Source organism: Thalassophryne amazonica, chromosome 13 (assembly GCF_902500255.1).
Source record: "Thalassophryne amazonica chromosome 13, fThaAma1.1, whole genome shotgun sequence".
Classification (NCBI taxonomy): domain Eukaryota; kingdom Metazoa; phylum Chordata; class Actinopteri; order Batrachoidiformes; family Batrachoididae; genus Thalassophryne; species Thalassophryne amazonica.
In genome coordinates this window covers 88,826,375-88,842,547 of record NC_047115.1, presented here as the reverse complement: position 1 = coordinate 88,842,547, position 16,173 = coordinate 88,826,375, and positions in this window count along the sequence as shown.

Below are 16,173 nucleotides of genomic sequence, written 5' to 3'. Positions count from 1 at the left end.
GTTTGTATGAAAGATTGTTTGGGTAGTTTCTATGGAGATAAACAGTGACATCAGAGCACATGTATATAGCGCCAAATCACAACAGTTGCCCCAAGGCGCTTTATATTGTAAGGCAATGGTGTGGTGGAAATTACATTTACAAGGCCAATAGTGCCCATAGTTAAAGAATCACCCTTATAATGTGTTCATGAAAGAAACTGCTGATTTTATTGTGTGTTGGTCTTTATGAAAGATGCTGCTGCATTTGTGTTGCTGTTCATGATAATGTGGGTAACACTTAGTACAATGTATTATTCTATGTAATGAGTACTAGTGTTTTGTAGGTACATAATGTAATAGAGTATTGTTACAAATGTGTATTTACACATTACAGTTACATGATGTAACAAGATGTACTAGTTGCATGTACTTATATTTGTTTATTCAAATGTATTAAAGCTTTTGTTTCGAAGAGGTTGCCTTGCATTGTTTTGTACTACACACTAACTACATTGGGATATGTATATGTAACCTGCATGAAAAATCAGGTTACTAACCCTATTTATGTCATTTAGATACTTTCAGTGCACGTCCAGTAGGTGACAGTGCCCCAAGCACTTACATCTGGTATCATGTGAAGTCTGCACCTGCGTGAGGCTCATTTTTCTCTCAGGCACGAAGCAGACAGCAACAGACCCGAGGGAGACTGTAGACATCCAGAACCAGACTGTAGCAGACAGACCCTGGGTTCATCTCAACCGGCTGTGAGCCGAGGAGGAGAACCCAACTACATTAATGAGTTTGTGCTTGATGAAACTCCGGTGAGTTAGCCAGCTAGTTGCTAGCTGTTTGGAAAAATGCATTGTACTTTTAACTTGGTTTAAGTTAATCCACATTGTTTAATAGATGCAGTAAGATGTATTCCAGTGTCTTTCCATGACGTTCATGCACTTATATTGTTGTTGATCGCTATGAAAAAAAAAATCGCTAGCTTACATGCTAATGCTAAGCGCCACTAAGCTTAGTTCATCCCAATCGCTAAGTTAAAGCTAAAATTACACATGGTTTGCAGCGAAAAGATGCATTTTAATTATTGTCTGTGCCAACTGAATTCCTCAGTTTGTGTCATTAGCCACTGTAGTGGTTAACAGTGCCATTAAGGTGTGGATTCTTTAATCTTTAATTTATTCTTTAATTTAATCTTTCTTTAATCACAAAATTGTGCTATTGTGTATAAAAGTTGTAATTTTATGTTAAGTTAAATGTTAAAAATGGATTAAAATAGTTAAAAGTTGGTTATATCAATTAAAACTGGATGCATAAATTGTCTGTTGTAATAAGAAATAGCATTGCTGTATATGGTAATTCATTATCAGTTGATTACATTTGTGGTTAAAACTAAATGTTTAAATTCATGATAATTTTATTTATGTATATCTGTTTCCTTGATGCATGATATATTTCATGCATAGAACTGAGAAAATGAGATCTCATAAGAAACTTAGATGGAATCAGATCAAGAGCCTTACAACTTTGCACTTCTTGTGCAGGTTTATTTTTTTTATGATACTAGTCTGATCCATAGTCAAGAAGAAGAAAGAAGAGAGATGATCCAGATGGCGAGCCCAGCCCAGTGATTCTGAGAGAGCAAGAGAGTTGGAGATGCGGAGTTGCCAGCTGCAGAACCTACCTTGAATACTCCAGATTCGAATCACACATTCTGGGAATAGATAAGATACACATACTTCTCACCTACCCAGGTAGTATTAGTAACAGAAATGGAGACTGAGAATGAAATGAGCATCTGTGCATTGACACAGAGCACAGATGTGGATCCCTTTGCAGAACAATTTCAGTGAGTTAGAGAGCTCAACTAACTCTTTTTGTTTCTTTAATTTGGTGGCGCTGTTTTCTTTTTTATTTGAATTATATGAAGAAACAGTTAAGTTGTCAATATTGTTATTGCTGTATTTGTTCTTTTTTATATTAAAGTGTCACCTGTTCAAACTGAGCCAACACCCACTCCTTGTGAGTAAATTACTGGTGTAACTCCTTCCGAACCAAGAGTGATGTGATGTCTCTAAGTTAAAGTTAGGGCTAAAGGTGCTACACATGTATGTACATTGTATGTACATCACATAACATTGTGTACTTGCATTAAAGAACATGCACCTGTTGTGGCCCTACCTCTTGGTACATGTCCATAATTTTCAGATTTGGTTGGATTATCGCATTACCATCATTCAGTTAACGAATTTTAACGATCAACGAATGAGGTCGGACACATAAGAAATTATTAAGTGACTCACCAGTGTCAATCAATCAGTTTTATTTATATAGCGCCAAATCACAACAAACAATTGCCCCAAGGCGCTTTATATTGTAAGGCAAGGCCATACAATAATTACGTAAAAACCCCAATGGTCAAAATGACCCCCCTGTGAGCAAGCACTTGGCGACAGTGGGAAGGAAAAACTCCCTTTTAACAGGAAGAAACCTCCAGCAGAACCAGGCTCAGGGAGGGGCAGTCTTCTGCTGGGACTGGTTGGGGCTGAGGGAGAGAACCAGGAAAAAGACATGCTGTGGAGGGGAGCAGAGATCAATCACTAATGATTAAATGCAGAGTGGTGCATACAGAGCAAAAAGAGAAAGAACACTCAGTGCATCATGGGAACACCCCAGCAGTCTAAGTCTATAGCAGCATAACTAAGGGACACCTGATCCAACCCTAACTATAAGCTTTAGCAAAAAGGAAAGTTTTAAGCCTAATCTTAAAAGTAGAGAGGGTGTCTGTCTCCCCTGATCTGAATTGGGAGCTGGTTCCACAGGAGAGGAGCCTGAAAGCTGAAGGCTCTGCCTCCCATTCTACTCTTAAAAACCCTAGGAACTACAAGTAAGTCTGCAGTCTGAGAGCGAAGTGCTCTATTGGGGTGATATGGTACTATGAGGTCCCTAAGATAAGATGGGACCTGATTATTCAAAACCTTATAAGTAAGAAGAAGAATTTTAAATTCTATTCTAGAATTAACAGGAAGCCAATGAAGAGAGGCCAATATGGGTGAGATATGCTCTCTCCTTCTAGTCCCCGTTAGTACTCTAGCTGCAGCATTTTGAATTAACTGAAGGCTTTTCAGGGAACTTTAGGACAACCTGATAATAATGAATTACAATAGTCCAGCCTAGAGGAAATAAATGCATGAATTAGTTTTTCAGCATCACTCTGAGACAAGACCTTTCTAATTTTAGAGATATTGCGTAAATGCAAAAAAGCAGTCCATATTTGTTTAATATGCGCATTGAATGACGTATCCTGATCAAAAATGACTCCAAGATTTCTCACAGTATTACTAGAGGTCAGGGTAATGCCATCCAGAGTAAGGATCTGGTTAGACGCCATGTTTCTAAGATTTGTGGGGCCAAGTACAATAACTTCAGTTTTATCTGAGTTTAAAAGCAGGAAATTAGAAGTCATCCATGTCTTGATGTCTGTAAGACAATCCTGCAGTTTAGCTAATTGGTGTGTGTCCTCTGGCTTCATGGATAGATAAAGCTGGGTATCATCTGAGTAACAATGAAAATTTAAGCAATGCCGTCTAATAATACTGCCTAAGGGAAGCATGTAGAAAGTGAATAAAATTGGTCCTAGCACAGAACCTTGTGGAACTCCATAATTAACCTTAGTCTGTGAAGAAGATTCCCCATTTACATGAACAAATTGTAATCTATTAGATAAATATGATTCAAACCACCGCATGGCATGCTCTAATCTCTGTAATAAAATTTTATGGTCAACAGTATCAAAAGCAGCACTGAGGTCTAACAGAACAAGCACAGAGATGAGTCCACTGTCTGAGGCCATAAGATCATTTGTAACCTTCACTAATGCTATTTCTGTACTATGATGAATTCTAAACCCTGACTGAAACTCTTCAAATAGACCATTCCTCTGCAGATGATCAGTTAGCTGTTTTACAACTACCCTTTCAAGAATTTTTGAGAGAAAAGGAAGGTTGGAGATTGGCCTATAATTAGCTAAGATAGCTGGGTCAAGTGATGGCTTTTTAAGTAATGGTTTAATTACTGCCACCTTAAAAGCCTGTGGTACATAGCCAACTAATAAAGATAGATTGATCATATTTAAGATCGAAGCATTAAATAATGGTAGGGCTTCCTTGAGCAGCCTGGTAGGAATGGGGTCTAATAGACATGTTGATGGTTTGGATGAAGTAACAAATGAAAATAACTCAGACAGAACAATCGGAGCGAAAGAGTCTAACCAAATACCGGCATCACTGAAAGCAGCCAAAGATAACGATACGTCTTTGGGATGGTTATGAGTAATTTTTTCTCTAATAGTTAAAATTTTATTAGCAAAGAAAGTCGTGAAGTCATTACTAGTTAAAGTTAAAGGAATACTCAGCTCAATAGAGCTCTGACTCTTTGTCAGCCTGGCTACAGTGCTGAAAAGAAACCTGGGGTTGTTCTTACTTTTCTTCAGTTAGTGATGAGTAGTAAGATGTCCTAGCTTTACGGAGGGCTTTTTTATAGAGCAACAGACTCTTTTTCCAGGCTAAGTGAAGATCTTCTAAATTAGTGAGACGCCATTTCCTCTCCAACTTACAGGTTATCTGCTTTAAGCTGCGAGTTTGTGAGTTATACCACGGAGTCAGGCACTTCTGATTTAAAGCTCTCTTTTTCAGAGGAGCTACAGCATCCAAAGTTGTCTTCAGTGTGGATGTAAAACTATTGACGAGATACTCTATCTCACTTACAGAGTTTAGGTAGCTACTCTGCACTGTGTTGGTATATGGCATTAAAAAACATAAAGAAGGAATCATATCCTTAAACCTAGTTACAGCGCTTTCTGAAAGACTTCTAGTGTAATGAAACTTATTCCCCACTGCTGGGTAGAACATGAGAGTAAATGTAAATGTTATTAAGAAATGATCAGACAGAAGGGAGTTTTCAGGGAATACTGTTAAGTCTTCAATTTCCATACCATAAGTCAGAACAAGATCTAAGATATGATTAAAGTGGTGGGTGGACTCATTTACATTTTGAGCAAAGCCAATTGAGTCTAATAATAGATTAAATGCAGTGTTGAGGCTGTCATTCTCAGCATCTGTGTGGATGTTAAAATCGCCCACTATAATTATCTTATCTGAGCTAAGCACTAAGTCAGACAAAAGGTCTGAAATGTCAGTATGTCACAGATTGGGCCTCTTCGTCGTGCGGCGCCGCCGCGCCTTTTTCCACCACACCTCGCTGCAGCAGGTGTGTGTTTCCAAGTGACAAACACAGTTATGAGTAGTTGTTGGTGCTCTTTTCTCTTCTGGGCGAGAACATACACAGAACACTAAAAAAAGGCATGCAAAATTGGACTAAATACTCCGCGAGACTCCGAGGCCACGACAGGTGAACGGCGTTATAGCGAGGGACCACTGTATTCTCTTTTCACATGTCAATCATTCTTGACGTGGATATTTGCTCGCTCAATTAATAAGACACGCCTAATCTGTCAGATTTCTTTATTTTTAAAATGTACCTCTTTATTTATTGTATTGTGACAAACGAATGGAGGCGACAAAACCTGGTTGCAGCACGGGCGAATTAAGGGAATGACGAAACTACAGTTGTTTTTATCAATTTCATAGTCTAAACGATCACACCACATAAAGTTAAGCTCAGCGCTGCTCTGGCTCCAGGCTCAACGTCTGGAGAAAAAGGCGAGCAGCGCTGTCTTTTCAGTTAGCGCTGTGGCCACGGATCGTGCTCCATAACAATCCCGCAAAGGCGGGATTTGTATTAATTATTATGTTGTATAATCAGGAAAGTGTTATTTATGTAACATATGCATTGATTTGTATAATGGCACTGTTTATCATGTTGATCATCTTCATTTGTATGTGGATTCCAGCGCTGGTTCATTTTGGTGTATAATTTACACCACCTCTTGCCCTGGTGTATATTTTCAGCGCAGCGTACGCCAACGACCACATTGATAAATGCCAAGTAGCGCAGCCGTTTTGGCGTACACCCCATATACGCTCAAATATCGCCGTACGCAACTTTGATACATGAGGCCCAATGTGAGTACAGAAGAGATACACTTTATTTTACAATACTCAATCCATTGTATTTAAAGTTATTAAAGTAATACAGTCTGTGGTACATGTAGTAAAATGAGTAAAATGTACTTTTGATTTGCCATGTTAAAGACTCACAGTAATCTGGTTTGATGTTACCTTTAGTCATTGTAATCTGTGGTTTGATTTTACAATGTAAGTACAGAAGAGATACACTTTATTTTACAGTACTCAATCCATTGTATTTAGGTCAAGGTATTAACAAAGTACTACAGTCTGTGGTACATGTAGTAAATTGCGTAATAAGGTACTTTGATTTGCTGTGTTAAAGACTCACAGTAATCTGGTTTGATGTTACCTTTAGTCATTGTAATCTGTGGTTTGATTTTACAATGTAAGTACAGAAGAGATACACTTTATTTTACAGTACTCTATCCATTGTATCTAACAGTATTAACAAAGTACTACAGTCTGTATTACATGTAGTAAATTGCGTAATAAGGTACTTTGATTTGGCATGTTAAAGACTGTCACAGTAATCTGTGGTTTGATGTTACAATGTAAGTACAGAAGAGATACACTTTATTTTACAGTACTCTATCCATTGTATTTAACAGTATTAACAAAGTACTACAGTCTGTATTACATGTAGTAAATTGCGTAATAAGGTACTTTGATTTGGCATGTTAGACTGTCACAGTAATCTGTGGTTTGATGTTACCTTTAGTCATTCTAATCTGTGGTTTGATTTTACAATGTAAGTACAGAAGAGATACACTTTATTTTACAGTACTCAATAAATTGTATTTAATGGTATTAACAAAGTACTACAGTCTGTGTTACATGTAGTAAATTGCATAATAAGGTACTTTGATTTGCCATGTTAAAGACTGTCACAGTAATCTGTGGTTTGATGTTACCTTTAGTCATTGTAGTCTGTGGTTTGATGTTACAATGTAAGTACAGAAGAGATACACTTTATTTTACCATACTCAATAAATTGTTTTTAACGGTATTAACAAAGTACTACAGTCTGTGGTACATGTAGTATACTGGGTCATATAGTATGCTGTATAGTTAACACCCTTCCGGTCTTGGTCATGATAATATGAGGTTTGTAGTACAATGTTAAGTACAGAAGAGATACACTTTATTTTACAGTACTTGATCCATTGTATTTAAAGGTAATAACAAAATACAACAGTCTTTAGTACATGTACTATACTTGGTAATAAAGCAGTTTTGATTTGCCCAACTCAAGAGCTGTAATCATTGTAATTTGTGGTTGTTAAAATGTAATTACAGAGAGGATACACTTTATTTTACAGTACTAGGTCCATTGTATATAAAAGTAATAAATGACTACAGTACATGTAGTGCAGGGGGTAAATTGAGTGATGGTAATGCGATAACCCAACCAAATCTGAAAATTAAGGACATGTACCAAGAGGTGGGGCCACAACAGGTGCATGTTCTTTAATGTTATGTGATGTACATACATATAGGGGCAAAACCTTCCCAATGTAGTTAGTGTGTAGTACAAAACAATACAAGGCGACCTTGGTAACAAAAGCTTTAATACATTTGAATAAACAAATATAAGTACATGCAACTAGTACATCTTGTTACATCATGTAACTAATGTGTAACTACACATTTGTAACAAGAATGTGTTATTACTATATGTACCAACAATCTATTAGTACACATTTGTAACAATACTCTTTTATTACATTATGTACCTACACAACACTAGTACATATTATTCCATTATGGCTGTACAACTGAGTACTAGTAATTACAGATTATTACATAGAATAATACATTGTACTAAGTGTGGTAGGTACTATGTATTAAGGGTACTGTAAAATAAAGTGTTAACCATAATGGGTTGCTGTTTATGAAAGATGCTGCTGCATTTATAATGTGTTGCTGTTTTTGAAAGATGCTGCTGCATTTATAATGTGTTGCTGTTTTTGAAATATGCTGCTGCATTTGTATTGTGTTGCTGTTTTCATAAGATGCTGCTTCATTAATAATGTCTTGCTGATTTTACGGCCCTGTCCCACTGGCGTTCAGGAGGATTTGCTCATGAAATGAGGACACAAAAGCTGGGTGGCCGGAAATCAGTCAATCAATCAATCAACTTTTTTCTTATATAGCGCCAAATCACAACAAACAGTTGCCCCAAGGCAAATGTCAAATGACAAATGTCCCGCGGTGGATCACGTATACATCATGAATGCATGGCGAATATATGAGGAAGAAAAGCGGATATAACAGGGAATAGAAGCGAATGCGACTGTGGTGTCAGGACGGGCGGGAGCCTATCACCAGGAGTGGCTGGACCTGCACTGCAATCTCCCAGACAAGGCTTTTGTGTTGGAGAAATAATGGTCTTTATTCCAGGCGTGGTTTTGGTACACATGTAATCAGGATTCAGAGACACATGCAAACTCAGACATCCGGGATGAAGCAAAAGACATGGTCGAGGTAAACAGCAAGGTTCAAAACACGGCAAGACAAAAACAGGACTGTGATGGGCGCTGGAAAGTGCTAAGACAACAATCTGGCGAGGAAGTGAAGGACTGTGGGGTTTAAATACTTGTGGACTAATTAGTGAGAAGCGAGTGACAGGTGGTGTAAAAAAGGGCACATGAGGAACAACAACAAGAAGGGGTTTAAGACAGGGTAAGGGAGTGAGCAAAGTGGCATGATGTAATAGACAAAGACATGGGAGCAGGTGCAAGAGTGTGAGTGAATGGAAACAAAACAGACTGCATCAAAGTGAGGGGAAAAAACATAATGGCAGGTGCAGGGCATGGAGTGAACATAAATACCTGGGCGTGAGACAAGGAACGAAGACATGATGGGAGGTGCAGAGTGGAAACAAATGGCAAAAACAGAACAGAGCTAAATTGGAAATCATGATCAGAATATAGTGCAACAACGAACCAAAATCAAACATGAGCATGAGTACCAAAGCAACTAGAACTGATCAGGAAACCAACACAAAAGCAAAATTAAACAGGAACAGACTAATAAACAGAAATCAAAAACTTAAATATAAAAGTACAACAGAAAACAACAGCCAACATATACAGATGAAAGCTAAATGATAAAACACAAACCAACTGGACAATGGCTAAAGTATGAAAAGTAACAAAGTGATAAGAAAAACAACAGAATAACTCATGATGAAAATAATTACTGATAAATCAAAGCTGAAGCAGACGGAAAACCACAAAAGGGAAAAACAAGGGCTCAGTGCCCTGACCCGGCCAAATCCCTGACACGCAGAGGCGCCCCCATGAGGGCCACAGCTGGTAAATGTACTGGAACGTATTGTGGACATTGCAGATATACAACGCCCAAACACGGATGTATAAAACGCATGTATAGAGGAGAGGGATCGGACGCACTGCGATGAACACGTCAGTACAATGGCTGCAATGGGGACGCAGTGCACATGCGGTGGTGTCGCGCATGCGGTGCATTTGCATCGCGGACACAAAGGAAGCTCAAACGGACCTGCTGGGATCACTATTCACAGAGACGCCACAGAGACAACATGTCGCCACGGACGAGACGCGGGAGGAAGAGACAGAAGGCCGCAACAGCCACAGAGGACAGGGTGCCATCTCCCACCTCACCACCTCCAGCAACAGGCAGGGCACGGACCCCCACCCCACCACCCGCAGCCGCTGCTGCCAAGGAGGTCCTGGAGGATGTCCCTGGCCAGAATGACCCCGGGGACGAATGTGGGACAGGGGCTACCGTCGGGAAGGGGACCAGCGGCCAGCAAGTAAGGCAAGAAATAACTTCACACTCCCACCAGAACATGAGGACGCCGTGTTTGAGTGGCTGAGGGACAATGAGCTGCTGTGGCAAAGGGGACACCGGCTGTTCAAAGACACTAACAGGAAGAAGACCATGTGGGAGGACAAAGGGAGGGAGCTGAACGTGTCCCCTGACCACCTGTAGGGCTGGTGGTGGGGCATGCATACATGGTATGTGAAGCTGCACAAGGGGAAGTCGGGGCAGGCTGACAAAAAACTGCTGCAAACATGCACCTTCTGTGAGGGGGAACTGCGACACCGCACGGCTGCACCCATGAAACCCGTAAGTAGTGTCCCGCAATGTGTGATATATGTCAGTCAGTTGTGCTGATTATGTTATGTGCCCCCCTACACACATTGGGTTTACAGGGGTCGAAATTCATCATTTAACCTACCTGCACTGGTGCTACAAACAAAAAAACTCACTTGCACCAACAAAACATGTCTGGGAGAGTTTGAGAGGACAGCAGCAGCGGCAGGACAGTGTTTTCGTTTTCCACATGCGCGCCCGAGCGCATCGTCAGTGAAGATCAATTTATTTATTAACTACACAGAAGTGTAATAACTCAAATGGTGACTGGTTTATAACACAATTATGCCAGAGTTTGCGGGGGGACAGAGAGCGGGAACCACAGCCAGCCAGTTGTCCTTTCTTTGTGTACATGTGCGCATGCCAACACAACAGATGGAGCACAGCAACTTGCCCCATGTGTCTGGGTCATAAAACGCAGGGTAGACAAAGACAACACACTGCAGGGCCCAAAATAGTATGTGCATGTGCTAGTGTGTGCATGTATTATACGTGCGGTGCACGTAATTCTATACTGCACTCTCACTGGTGCAAGTAACTTCATTCAAGTTTGATCAGCTATAAGCACCAGTAAAATTAACCAATAAAGGAATAAATAAGGAAAAAAAAACAATTTCCAGTGTGCTGGCTTTGTCTGCCCTGTGTTTCATGACTCAGACACACAGAGCAAGTTGCTGTGCGCCATTTGTTGTGTTGGCGCACGCACATCTAAACAAAGGACGAAAAAACTGGCTGGCTGCAGAGGGGGGGAGAGACTGTGTGTCTCTCTCAAACTCTGTCATAATTGTGTTAGAAACCAGTCACCATTTGTTTTATTACACCTCTGTGTTGCTAATAAATAAATTGATCTGCACGGACGGTGCGCACTGTAAACACTGTCCTGTCACTGCTGTCCCCTCAAACTCTCCCCAGAGAGGAGGAGTCTGAGTTTTACGGTTGATAGAAGACTGACTTCTGGTTGTGCAAGTAACTTGTTTTTGGTGCAAGTAATATATGTGTTACTAGCACCAGTGCAAGTGCAGTATAAAATTATGTGCACCACTCGAATAATAAGAGCACAAACTAACACTTGCACGTACTATTTCGAGCCCTGGTTTATGATGCAACAACATTAACCTGTAATTACTGTGGTTATACGTACAGCTGCCCCGTGGACGCTGCATCTGAGGCTGCGTCTGAGGCTGAGAGTGTCCCCATGGATGCAGCCAACCGTGACGAGGAAGTGGAGGCTGAAGGGCTGCTCTCAAACATCAAGAGGGCCGCAGCACAGGCCTCAAAAGGTGCATGCCACAGCAGAGGTGGCAGCAGCCGGCCGATGAAGAGGAGGTGCCAGGATGCTGAGGAGGAGGCCTGCCTGAGTGAGATCCGGGACAGCATGAAGGCCAACACACAGCTGCTGGCCCAGCTTGTTTGCGAGAGGCCGTCCACACACAGGGAGGCCTTCATCACCTACGTGTTGGACACGCTGCGAGGCAGCAGTACGCCGCAATGGTGAGGAAGATCAGTACCCTGCTGCCCGACCCCAACGCCACTGTCGAGGGCGAAAGATTTTCAGGCTTGTCTGTGGAAAAAGAAAGAGTCAGGACATTGACTGTTTGTCAAATAACAGGCTTTAACACAAAGCTTTGGATGCTATTTCAACCAGAGAGTGTGCTCTGATTGGAACAGTGTAAAGTGTGGCTTTCTGATCACAGCTTTTATCCACATCAGGGTAGGAAGAAATTATGCATACAGTGTTAACACAATACATTTGTTCACACATAAACACAGAGTTAGAGGAAAAGGAAGTAGTGGTTGTTCTCCTATCTATGACAGGGCTGTGATAATTAAAAAGATGATCAAAGGGTCCTTTTCATTTACAAGTCCTTGGGGGTCTCGGAGCCACGTCCCACTGTGAGACTGTCTACAGTGCTTCTTCTTGCGTTGTGATTGATCAGGGTTTTAGCATGGTAAAACGGAGCCATTTGGCTGAGGAGGCAGCCTAAGGAATGGTTTTTATCAAATGTGTCACAAAAGGCTGTTGATCAGTAAGTTTCACACCAAGCGAGTTTTTAGCATTTAAGTAACAGAAGGGTTACAGTTGGTCAAACAAACAGAACTTTAAACATTTGGTCAAACATTTAATAGAAGAAGGAACATTTACTTTAATAGAAAAGCAATATTTATCATTTTAGTTTCCACAGTCCCCCCTTTTGATCATCCTTGATCAATTAAGTCATAATAAAATGCAAATTAAGTATTATATACAAATTAGAACATAACATGGCGTCTGCTTTGTCACACCTTTGCAAGTTTAAGACAACACGTCATAGAGTTACATTCTTCAGAAGGTTGCTGTTGTTTTTTTTTGTTGTTGTTTCTTAGAACATTGGCATTTAGAAAACAGCTTTCGTAAACATTTTCAAGGCAAACATGATATTTACATCTATATGTCATTCTCCCCAGTTTCTGTCTCTGAATCATCCATATAATGTGGAAATAGAAACATGTCTGAGGCCGATTCTCCTTCATTCAGTGCAGTTATACTTGTGGATTTAGACAAGAGCATGTATGCAGGAGGGTTAGATTCACCTACTGCTTTGTCAATGCATCGTAACATTAAAGTTCGAATGCAGGGAATACAGCAACAGCCACAAACCGCAAAATATGGTCAAAAATACTGTTTGTTACATACAGCCATAATCAACTTGCTCCATTTGCCAAAGTAGTTAGCGAACGGGTCTGCCAAAGGATTGTTTTGTGCCAGAATGTTCCTTTATCTTGATAGTGATACGCTGAGTTCCTTTGTCAGTCTTCCATCTAAAGCTGTATTATTTGAAATGAAGTTGCAACAATCTTGTCCAAACATAGCACAAACACCTCCCTTTGCTGCCAGAACACCTCCAAAGCTAACCTATTTTGGAACTCTATAAGGGAAATGGCTGCTGCAGCATCTCTAGTAAAATTTTACAACCTTTGCACATTGAAGTGTAAGTAACACTGGTATACAAATATTTAGAAGTTGACTTCAAATATGACAATAACAATGGCTAGTTAGCTACTGTTTCTAAGATATACAAGGTTGTACATTTTGATTCAACATAATTATATTAAAAGTAGCGTTTACATTTAAAAAAATAAAATAAACATAGGTCCTTTTATGTTTCTCTGAGTGTTTGTATAATATTTTACCTGTTCTCTTTTGTAACACTTTAAAAATCAGCAAAATGGTTATATATTAATCTTTAATAACACAGTAGTAGCATTTTTTAAACTACAGCATTTTTTAAACTACAGCCAATCAGATAACATTTTCATTCTCCATGGCCCAAATTTAGTAAAGTTTGACTATCTTTATTTCAGAAGCATTTTGCCTGTAGACCAGTGTAATTTATCCTGTCTACATTTTCATTTACTGTTACAGGAAACAGTGCATGCCAAAGTGGGGAAGATCGCCTGAACCACTGATGTACTGATTCATTCAGTTGTGCAAGTTGTTCGGAATTCTTCAGTTGTAAGAAGATTGTTTGAGCTATTGGAGTCCACCACCACAACATAGGGATTGCAAAGAACAGAAAACCGGAGAGGAGACATACGACCTTAACGTTGGGAGGATGTTGATGCCCATGAGCCATGGTGGATAAGATGATGTTGGTCAGAAGTCTCTTTAGGCGGTTGAGGAATCGGGAGTGGGGGCTAATTCTTTCAGTACTTTCTTGCAGTGGGTTGTGTGGATCCACTATGACCTTTCTGCAACCTTGATGGCAGTGTGCGTCGTCAATTGCACGTGGAAGGGGCCTATCCAGCGATGATCGTTCCAATGCTTCTTCCTCAGGTTCTTCACGATCACGAAGTCACCGGGTCGAATATCATGGAGTGGTTGTTCAGCTGATAATGGAAGGGTTTCCTTCATGCGAGACCTGCACACAGAAAGAGCTTGTGACAGTTTTATGCAGTAAGACACAAGGTTATGATCAACAAACACTATCTTCCCCTGTCAACACCTTAGGATGGACTTCTGTGTTCCAAACAGTTTTTCAAAGGGTGACAGGTTATTATGCTGTCGTGTGCGAAATTCACATCTACATCAGGACCAAGAGTATGCATTTAACCCAATTTAGGCCTGTTTTGGCTGTGAATTTTGTCAATTTATTTTTTAGTGTGCCATTTTCCCTTTTTACAGCAATTTTTGTTGCACTCCTCATCTGGAAACAATGTTTGTCAGTAAAGCTTTTGCCGCTGAGTTTTTTGCAGAAGCATATTTTGTTGGAAATGCTTCAACCCATTTGAAAAACATATCCACAATCAACCCAATATTTCGTTCCTTCTGCTGAGGTTAATTCAATGAAATCCATCATGAGGTGTTGAAAGGGGCCTTGAGGAGGAGGATGTGCACCTGCAGAGGTCATTTGAGTAGTTTTACTGGGGTTGTTTTGTGCACAAATCAAGCATCTTTTGCAAAAATCAGTTGCATAGGCCACAAAGCCTTTAGTGAACCAAAATTTTTGAATGTCAGCACACATCCCCCGTTTTGACACGTGGTCTTGACCATGTGACAAAATAGCATACATGCGGAAAAGGGCATGCGGTAAACACGGTTTGGAGGGCTCAGAAGGGAGATGCGGACCATACCAAATCCCATCTATACCTTCTCAGCACCAGCTTTACACCACAGAGAGACATCAGTAGGAGTCACAAAAGACAGGAGTGAGGCAAGGTCTGCCACAGGGGTGACAGGAGCAGAAAGAGGTAAGAGGGTATGTTTCACAGCACAGAAAGCGGCATGTTTAGCAGCACAGTCAGCAAACTTATTACCCAAAGAAATTGGGTCAGTTTGGGAAGTATGGGCCGAGCATTTGCAAACATCAATGGAAGAAGGGAATAAAATGGCGTCTAGAAGAGCTGACACCAGAGGCCCATGAAGGATGGAAGAGCCATTAGACTTCAGAAACCCTCGGTGACGCCAGAGGGCGCCGAAATCATGCACCACACCGAACGCATATGCAGAATCTGTGTAAATAGTAACTGATCGATTTGTAGCGAATTTGCACGCTTCAGTTAAAGCCACTAATTCTGCTGCTTGGGCAGAAAGGGTGGATGGAAGGGAACCCATATACATAACTTCATGATCAGAAACAACAGCAAAACCCACACAATTAACACCAGTAGGGTCACGAGAGGCAGAGCCATCAACATACAAGATCATGTCAGTGTTTGCAATGGGGATGGAAGAGAGATCAGGTCTGGGAGTCAAAACCTCTTGTAAAGCTGCCACACAGGAATGAGGTAGTCCATCCTCAGGTAGGGGCAACAAGGTCGCTGGGTTCAAGGTGGAACAACGCTTGATGGTGACATCAGGCAAACCCAACACAGTCGTGTGATACTTCATCCAACGGGCAGAAGACATCTGTGATGCTTTCTGATCATGCAGGATTGAAGACACACAGTGAGGAACGTGTACGGTCAAAGGAGCATAGGCTGTGAGTTCACGAACAGCCAGAATAGCTTGTTCTGTTGCAGCCACAGCACGCAAACCAGGTGGAAATCCTTGCGCAACAGGATCAAGTTGCCGAGAGAAGTAACCACAGGGGCGGTTACGACCCCCATGAGGCTGTGTCAGAACAGAGGTCATACATCCTGCACATTCATCCACATATAAGTGAAATGGTTTGGCAGGATCCGGGATGCCCAAAGTGGGAGCAGTCTGTAAGGCCTTTTTCAATGCAGAGAAAGCTGCCTCTGCATCAGATGACCATTCCAAGTCAGAAGGAGCAGAAAGCTTCACCATTGATCTTAATGGGGCTTCCATGCAGGAAAAATCAGGGATGAAATTTCTGCAATAAGAACACATTCCCAGGAAGGACAACATTTGTTTTTTTTTGTCTGTGGGCGGGGTACATCATTGATGGCCTGAACAGTGTGGAGCTCAAACGTTTACCCTCTGCCGACACCAAGTGGCCAATGAAGGACACTTCAGGTT